This window comes from Vanessa cardui, chromosome 6 (genome assembly GCF_905220365.1).
Source record: "Vanessa cardui chromosome 6, ilVanCard2.1, whole genome shotgun sequence".
In the NCBI taxonomy this organism is placed as follows: domain Eukaryota; kingdom Metazoa; phylum Arthropoda; class Insecta; order Lepidoptera; family Nymphalidae; genus Vanessa; species Vanessa cardui.
This window is the reverse complement of record NC_061128.1, coordinates 7985533-7994753: the sequence shown is the minus strand read 5'-3', so window position 1 is coordinate 7994753 and position 9221 is coordinate 7985533.

Here is a 9221-nt window from a genome sequence, read left to right as displayed (position 1 = left end):
CAATGATTAACCGTATGTGAGTCCATTTATTTTGTAAAAACTTTTATTTAGTTTTAACTGTCAGTATGCGACGAACAAACCTCGCAACTGATTTTTAAACCAGATCCAGTCAACCTTATAGTTAAGTGTAACTATTCTATACTACAATCGTTTTTGTACATAGAAATGAAAGCGTAGGTACTTAAAACTTGATTGTGTATTAAATACTCAGTCAGTTAGTTAACCTAACGTAATAAAATTTTATGGCACCTTATATATTGTCAACTAAAGAAATAATTACAGTAAGTAATATTTCTCGACATTCAAAAGAAGATTTTACAGTTTACTAGCTAACTGAGCTATCGATTAACTTGAGCGTTATTTAGAGCCGCTTTTGTGACTAACGCTACAGGCCATCTGATAACGCTGGGAACGTTAAATCGCATAATGCTTAAGAATGGCGAGTGTGGATAAGAAAGCTTCGTTGCTGTCGGTGCGGTCTGGACTAACCTTGACCACCTCGGCTGGTTGCGGTTGATCCGATCCTTATCTTAGGCTATTGCAACGACCCTTTGAAATGTCAGTCTTTGAATTTTTAAGTTACTTATATAATTTGCCATGAAAACGTACATTTTCAACACAATGGTAATTTTGTATACTTATTCCCTCTATTGTATTGTTTAATTAAGTTTATTTTTGTAATAGTTTACTATTCGGATCCTAAATTTTCAGCTGAATAATAGAAAAAGTTTCATTGGATATGTGTTGTATGTAACAAATGAGGATGACAATGTTTATTCTATTATTTAAATTAGACATAATACTCTTTTGAGATCAATGCAAATACTTATTGAATAAAATTTACATTCGTCAATTGACACAAAATGCAGACGTGTCAATCAATGACCAATCCAATTATTGCAATTAGTATTCATTTATTCAAGAAAATAACAATAAATTGCATCGCAATTGATTGAAGCATTAATTACAAAATAGCTGAAATTTTGCATAACAGCAACGAAAATACTTTGATGATTGGCAAACTTTGATCTAGGCCGCTTCGGTTATAAACCTTAAATCGATCTTTATAAAGAAACTCTCTTGCCTCGCTTTTAATGAAGTTTACTTTACTTAAATCACCTTCGAAAACAAAAGAAAGTTAAATTACCTTTTAAACAGGGCTGTGAGTCAAATATAACTAAACTTAAATAAGTGACTGATCATAAACAGGAAAATATACAAAAGTCGCGATGCATTGCTTAAAACGTAGGAATTTGCAAACTGAGTGGAACGAAGCCTAAAAAACTGTAAGAGGAACAAAAGGCATTCTCTTTCACAGAAAAAAAATAAGAGAATCCAAATAAAATGGGCGAATTTAAACCACACGCGTAACTTGTTTAATTAAATAGATTTCAGACTCACAGATTTGTAATTATGTTCAAATTTTTCTTTTTATCTGGAATGTATTTAAAAAAAAATCTGTGTTAATAATCAATATTAACAATATCGTTATTTATAAAAACCTACGTAAATTAACCGTACTCATGCAGACAACAGTTTTTAATTATTATAAGGTACATTGGGAATAAAGCTTAGTGCGGACATGCTTAGGCTTGTTGTACTCAGGTTAGTTTCAGTTTCTTGTAGGAAGTCTGAAGTCACTGGCAATGGAAATGTTACTACATCTTAGATACTATAAGTAAAATGTATTGTGAATACAGTGAATTACTTATACTTTTAATATGTTAGTATATTTATAATGAGTCGAATACTAACAAATTGCTATATTATATGCTACAACTGTTAATAGGAACATATTAAATGTCACAACTTATTTATAATGCATACAGCTCTTTTATTTCAGACTCCATTCCCAAAATCAATATTCAGGTTTGATATGAATTTAAATTACGAACACACGAATGTGAAATGAAACAGATATTCAGTTACGCATTTCGTTTACATAAATTATGTTATTTCAAAAACAGTAAAATTATGTTAGCGATATAATCTTTGGGTTACGACTAAAATTAATTTGGAAACTGGAAATAAGTGTAAGCTATTTAAATATAAATAATATGTATTTTACGTAAATATGATTATGATTTGACTATTTTTTTTAAATGTGAAAATATGTGCAAGGCGGGTAGTCAAATAAATTGTAAATGTAAGAAGGGTAATAGCTTTTAAAAGCACTGGGTGAATAGATTCACTCTCAGTTCGTTTGGGGTTTTGATGGCGAAAGTAATTTAAGGTAAGATCATTGTACTAATTGTAATGTTAATTGTATTAAGTTAAAAATGTGTTAATGTTTAAAATGTGTTGTGTAAAATAAATATACTATGTGATGTGTATGTTCTGTTTTATTTTAGTATGTATAAAATATTAGTAAAACGTTTAAAAATTCAGAAGCGGGATAACTCTTCGCGCTCAAAATAGATACTAATTTTTTTTTTTTGTGTTATTGTGTAACAAATTATGTCCGAATATTTTAAATTTGTTTCAGCAAGAACAATGAATAACTCAATGGAACAAATTCGTCAGTCAAGATCTCCAGTGTTAAGCATTGCCAAGCGACATCGAAGCCGGGAGGCCTGTGGCAGAGTTGTCTGCACGCCGCCGCGTCGTAGTCGACAAGCGAGAGAAATCGAACATCGAAGTCGAAGTCGGAGTCGCAGTTGCAGCGGTCGCAGAACACAGCATGTCAGCAGGGAGCGACATCGTTCATCGAGACCAGCAACACGAAATCGATCCCGCACGCGTGGAAGGTACACGGATCCGGCTGATATACACAGTGAGTTTATTTCAAAATTTACTGATATTATTCAGAGTATAAATGGCAGTCACAGTAAGGAACATTTTGTGAATTCAAATGTTGTCCCAGAGTTCGATCCGTCTCAAAAAAATCAGACAATAAGTAATTGGATAACTAAAGTTAATGAATGTGCTATTTTGTATGGATGGAGTGATAGACAGATTATACATTATGCGTTACCTAAGCTAAGTGGGGTAGCAAAAAAATGGTATGAAGGGTTATCTACAGTTTTATTCACTTGGGCAGAGTGGCAAACGAAACTCTTAAATGCATTTCCGTCAGATGAAAATTATGGTCAAATGTTATCAGATATGTTAGAAAAGAAAGCTAAATTTGGAGACTCTTTAGAGGATTACTTTTACGATAAAGTAGCGCTAATTAATCGTTGTGATATTAAAGGGAAAAGAGCCGTAGAATGTGTGTTGCACGGGATAGAAGATAGGTCGATTCGTTTAGGTGCAGAAGCGGCACAATTTGATAATCCAGATAAATTGTTAGCTTATTTACGAAATGTATCAACTAGAAATTTTGATAAAAGTGTGAAGAAAGGTAGTAAAGATATTAAAACTAATACTTATAGCTATAAAACTTCAATTAAGTGTTATAATTGTAAAGAAGAAGGCCACCCAGCCTTTAAATGTCAAAAACCCTTAAAAAAATGTATAAAATGTTCAATGTTAGGACACCTGGATAGTGAATGCTTTAGTAATAAAAAAAATGAGCAAAAAAGAAAAATTCTTTTAATAAATAAAGATTTTCGAAATAATGAATTAGATAAATATGTACAAGATATATATATAAATAATATTAAAAAAGTAGGATTTATTGACTTAGGGAGTGATTTAACATTAATACGTGAATCAGATGCAAAAGAAATTTTCAAACAATGGGATAGCAATGATAAAAGGCCTATGGTAGGATTCGGTGGCACGATTATCCACTCGTTAGGATCAGGCATAGCTAATATTAGTATCCAGGGCGTAAATGCTAAGGTACGTTGTTATATGGTATCGGATTCATTATTAAAGTATCCCTTACTTATTGGTCAAACTTATACCGAACAATCACATGTTAATATTTTAAAGACAAACGATAAACTAATTATTATGAGCAATTATGATGATTACGACAAAAACCAAATAAAAATAAAATTAAAAGTTGCCTCTAACGTTACAATTAAACAAATAGAAATAGTTGAAGTCATGAGTGACCCAAATATACACGGATCAATTTATGTAAAAAGCAGTTACCGGGGACGTCCAAATAATGAATATATAATTCAAGAAGGTATTTTTAAAATTGAAAATGGTTATGGTTATGTGTTAGTTATACCCTTAGTATCCACGCCGATCCAATTTATAAAAGGTGAACTTATAGCCAGAGCTGAAATGGTATTAGAGTCTTTCGGGTTAATTGAAGTAAATAGAATTGAAACGAATTTAACATTAATGCCGTTTAATTTGGATCAAATAAATGTTGGAGAAATCTCTTATAATTATAAATTGAAACTTTTGGAATTAATAAATTGTTATCGCGATTGTTTTGCAAATACTTTGAGCGAATTAGGCTGTACATCGATTGAAAAGATGTCCATTGATCTGAAAGATGATCAGCCAGTTATTTACAGACCGTATAGATTGTCTCATAGTGAACGTTACGAAGTACAAAGTATGATAGATGACTTAAGTAGAAACGGTATAATACGTGAATCAAATTCTCCGTATGCCAGTCCAATCATAATTGTGCGAAAAAAAACCGGTGATAAGCGACTCTGTATCGATTACCGTGCGTTAAATAGAAAAACCATTAAGCAACATTACTCCTTACCCCCAATGGAAGATCAGATGCATAGACTTTCGGGATATCAATACTATTCTACTCTCGATTTAGCTAGTGGTTATTACCAGATAGAATTAACGGAAGAGTCCAAACCTAAAACTGCATTCGTAACCCCAGACGGCCAATGGGAATTTAATAGAATGCCTTTTGGTTTAGCTAATGCACCAGCCATTTTTCAAAGGACTGTTCATAAAGCCTTAGGAACACATAGGTTCAATACTGCTATAGTATACATGGACGATATTTTAATACCATCTGTAACTATCGATGAAGGCTTAGATAAATTAAAAACTATATTTCAAAAATTTAGAGATGCAAATTTAACATTAAAATTATCAAAATGTTTGTTCTTTACTACTTCTATTGATTATTTAGGATTTCAAATAACATCTGAAGGTATTAGGCCAGGGAAAAATAAAATTGAGGCCGTTCTAAAGTTTCCTATACCAAAGTCAGTTCATTGTGTTAGGCAATTTTTAGGATTAGCAAGTTTTTTTTAGAAAATTTGTTAAAAATTTTGCGTCCATAGCTAAACCTCTTACATGTCTACTTAAAAAGAATTCTATATGGATTTGGGAAAAAGAACAACAACAAGCATTTGACGAATTAAAAAACATTTTAGTAACGCGACCAATACTTGCCTTGTACGACCCGTCTCTCGATACAGAGTTGCACACCGATGCTAGCAAGCGAGGATTAGGCGCGATCCTACTCCAAAAGCAAAAAACCAATGAACTTAAGCCTGTAGCATATTTTAGTCGTCAGACTTCTCCAGAAGAACAACATTTCTCGTCCTACGAATTAGAGACATTAGCAGTTGTGTCTGCTCTAGTTAGATTTCGGACATATCTCTTGGGAATCCATTTTACTATCGTTACAGATTGCAATTCTTTACGTGCTACTTTTCTAAAAAGAGATATAATTTCAAGGGTTGCCCGTTGGTGGTCACTTATTCAGGAATTTGATTGCACTTTCGTTTATAAATCTGGCACAAAAATGTGTCACGTCGATGCACTAAGCAGAAACCCTATATCAAACATAAATAGTGAAATAAATATAGATTTACCTTCTATTAATAAAATTGATGACAATTGGTTAAAGACTGTTCAATCATGTGATAGCGAAATTGAACGAATTAAAAGTATACTACTTGACTCAAAAAGTAACGATATAATAAATATTAAAAAGAATTATTGTCTTAAAAATAATAGTGTATTTAAAATCACTGACGATGGTCTTAAATGGTTAGTTCCTAAAAGTGTTCGCTGGCAAATTTTAAAATCAAATCATGACGATATTGGTCATTTTTCGTATGAGAAAACTTTTTCAAAAATAAAAAATAATTATTGGTTTCCGAAAATGAGAAAATTTACAAAGAAATATGTACAATCATGTTTGCAATGTGCACATAGTAAAGCACCGTCAGGAAAAAAATCGGGATATCTTCATCCAATACCAAAAGTTTCTAAGCCGTTTCACACAGTTCATGCAGACCATTTAGGTCCATTTAATGTTAGTAAAAATAAAAATAAATACATTTTATTAATAATTGACGCGTATAGTAAATATATATCTTTAAAACCTGTAAAAAACACAAAAGCAAACACCACTATTAGTGCCTTTAAAGAGTTCTTTAGAACGTTTGGTGTTCCTCAAAGATTAATAACTGATAGGTATTCTAGTTTCACGGGAAGAAAGGTAAAACAATTTTTGACAGAATTAGGCATTCAGCATATAATGAATGCAGTATCTACACCACGTGCCAATGGGCAAGTGGAAAGATATAATCGTACCGTATTTGACGCTTTAACTGCTATGAATCATGGACTTGATGAAACATTATGGGATAGTAAAATTTTAGACGTACAGTGGGGTCTTAATAACACGGTTAATAAAAGTATTGGTTATTCTCCAGCGGAAGTTTTGTTTGGTGTTAAATTAACAGGGATGTCAGATAGTAAATTAACGTCGGTGTTGGATAATGATAAGAATAGAGATGATAGAAATTTGTTAAAAATTAGGTCGGAAGTAGACAAACGAATAACTAACAATCAGGAAAAACAAAAGTAATTATTTGACAAATCAAGATCTAAGCCACGAAAATTTAACATAGGTGAACTAGTTAGAATAGAAAAATCAATTTCTTGTCCCGGAAAAAGTAAAAAATTAATATCAAAATGCTCTGGTCCTTATAGAATATTAAAAGCTTTTCCGAATGATAGGTATTTAATAGGGGATACTCCAATTACTAAACGAAAGGGTAGAGCAGTTTATGAAGGAATATATCCAGTAGAGCGTATATATCCATGGCTAAGTTTTAAAAGTCCTAACGATGATGATAAAGAAAGTAGTAGTGATAGTGATAGTTGTTAAAATAGTAAGAGAAAAGTCATTAGATTATTTGTATTTGTACTCTGAATAATACACACCAAATGAATATTATAATTCGCGGTATAGGAAATATAAGTATATAATTTGAAAGGATACGAAAATATGATGAATAGATTTGATAGGGATATGATATGGATATGATATGGATATGATATGGATATGATATGGATATGATGTGGATATGGTATGGATATGATATGGATATGATATGGATATGATATGGATATGACATGGATATGACATGATATGATATGTGATATGAAAATGTTAAAATGATCTAATGTAAAATTGTGTGATATCAAGATTAATTTAACATAAATATATTAATTTATGAGATAAGATTTAGTTTGTATACTATAAACTTAAACGTTTAAGTAAAATGAATAACAATGTTATATATTTTAATTGTACTTAATTGATTTTGTATAATTATATCATATTTTCAAATTATGTTCACAATATAATTTTAATTAAGATAAATAAAAGGAATTAAATATGTTTAAGAGATATTATTTGATAATTTTGTTCACGAGGACGTGACAAGTTTGTCAGGATGGACGAGTTGTAAGCTATTTAAATATAAATAATATGTATTTTACGTAAATATGATTATGATTTGACTATTTTTTTTAAATGTGAAAATATGAGCAAGGCGGGTAGTCAAATAAATTGTAAATGTAAGAAGGGTAATAGCTTTTAAAAGCACTGGGTGAATAGATTCACTCTCAGTTCGTTTGGGGTTTTGATGGCGAAAGTAATTTAAGGTAAGATCATTGTACTAATTGTAATGTTAATTGTATTAAGTTAAAAATGTGTTAATGTTTAAAATGTGTAGTGTAAAATAAATATACTATGTGATGTGTATGTTCTGTTTTATTTTAGTATGTATAAAATATTAGTAAAACGTTTACATAAGGATGGTTATTTATAAATAAAGATCGAAATGGAATTATATATAAATATATGTGTGTGCATAAATGAAGGAGTGTGTGTGTATGGAATTCGAATTGATTTTTTCATTAAAATTATGTTAATTTATAGAAATAAATTTAGAAAAATCAGTTAAACAAAAACAGATGATGAATTGCAAATAATACACTTACATACAGTACAGTTATAAAGTGTGTTATACACTCGTAATAAATCGTTTTATTAGCACCGTTATACTGCCTTTGTATACATGTTGTGAATATAAGCACATGTTTATATATATATATATATGTGTTTCGATGTTGATATGTATGTACCTATGTATATATATGTATATAGTGAGTGAGTGAGAGTGAGCTTTACACATAAAAAACCGATGTTCTTTAATTTGAACATCTTATCAACATCGATATTTTGATAATATTACACGAACATGAAATGTTCACTCACACCAATACTAATATAAAGGTGATCACCATCGTGTCAATAGTCTAAATTTAAACCAAGTTGTGAAACTGCGAAGCGCTACTACTTATATAGTAATATTAAATACTAAAGATTCTCTGATAATTGCTACATCTTCTATTAAAAATCTAAGTTTTTTGATTTTTTTCTCTATTGTTAGTATTTTTTTTCTATTAGACATTCCAAATAAAGTTTTTTATGACCTTATTTGTTATTAAAGTTTTTTTTAAATAATTATTTAGATAACTGTGAATAATCTTGAAATTAGGAAATAATATTCTGCAACCTTATTCGTGTATTATGTACTTAATAGAATAGAGAGCCGATAACTGAATCGGTTCCGGTTGATTGATTAGTTTCATACTCCGAGAGCTGACGCAGCGTACTCTACTAACTATGTGTAGCTTAATAACTTTGCCCTCACAAAACAATTTATTTTCGCACGACGTGTTCTTTTTCAGATACACGGAGAATTTTATGGGCATATAATATTCAATTTATTTATAACATTATACTGACCACCAAATGGTTCGATTTTTACTGTAACCAACAACAATTTGGGCACGTACAGACTGGTAGATCTCTTATCTACAAGACTGTAAGTGTCCAAATTGTTGTTGGTTACAGTAAAAATCGAACTTTGAATATTTTTACGAGTAACATAAGTAATTTATTCCTAAATATGTACATATCCATCATATATATTTAAATCTATTATCTATTCACTCAAGCATTCACCAAAGGATCTAAAAATATATTTTACATACTATACAGACTATATCAGTCCTGAAACTATAATTGA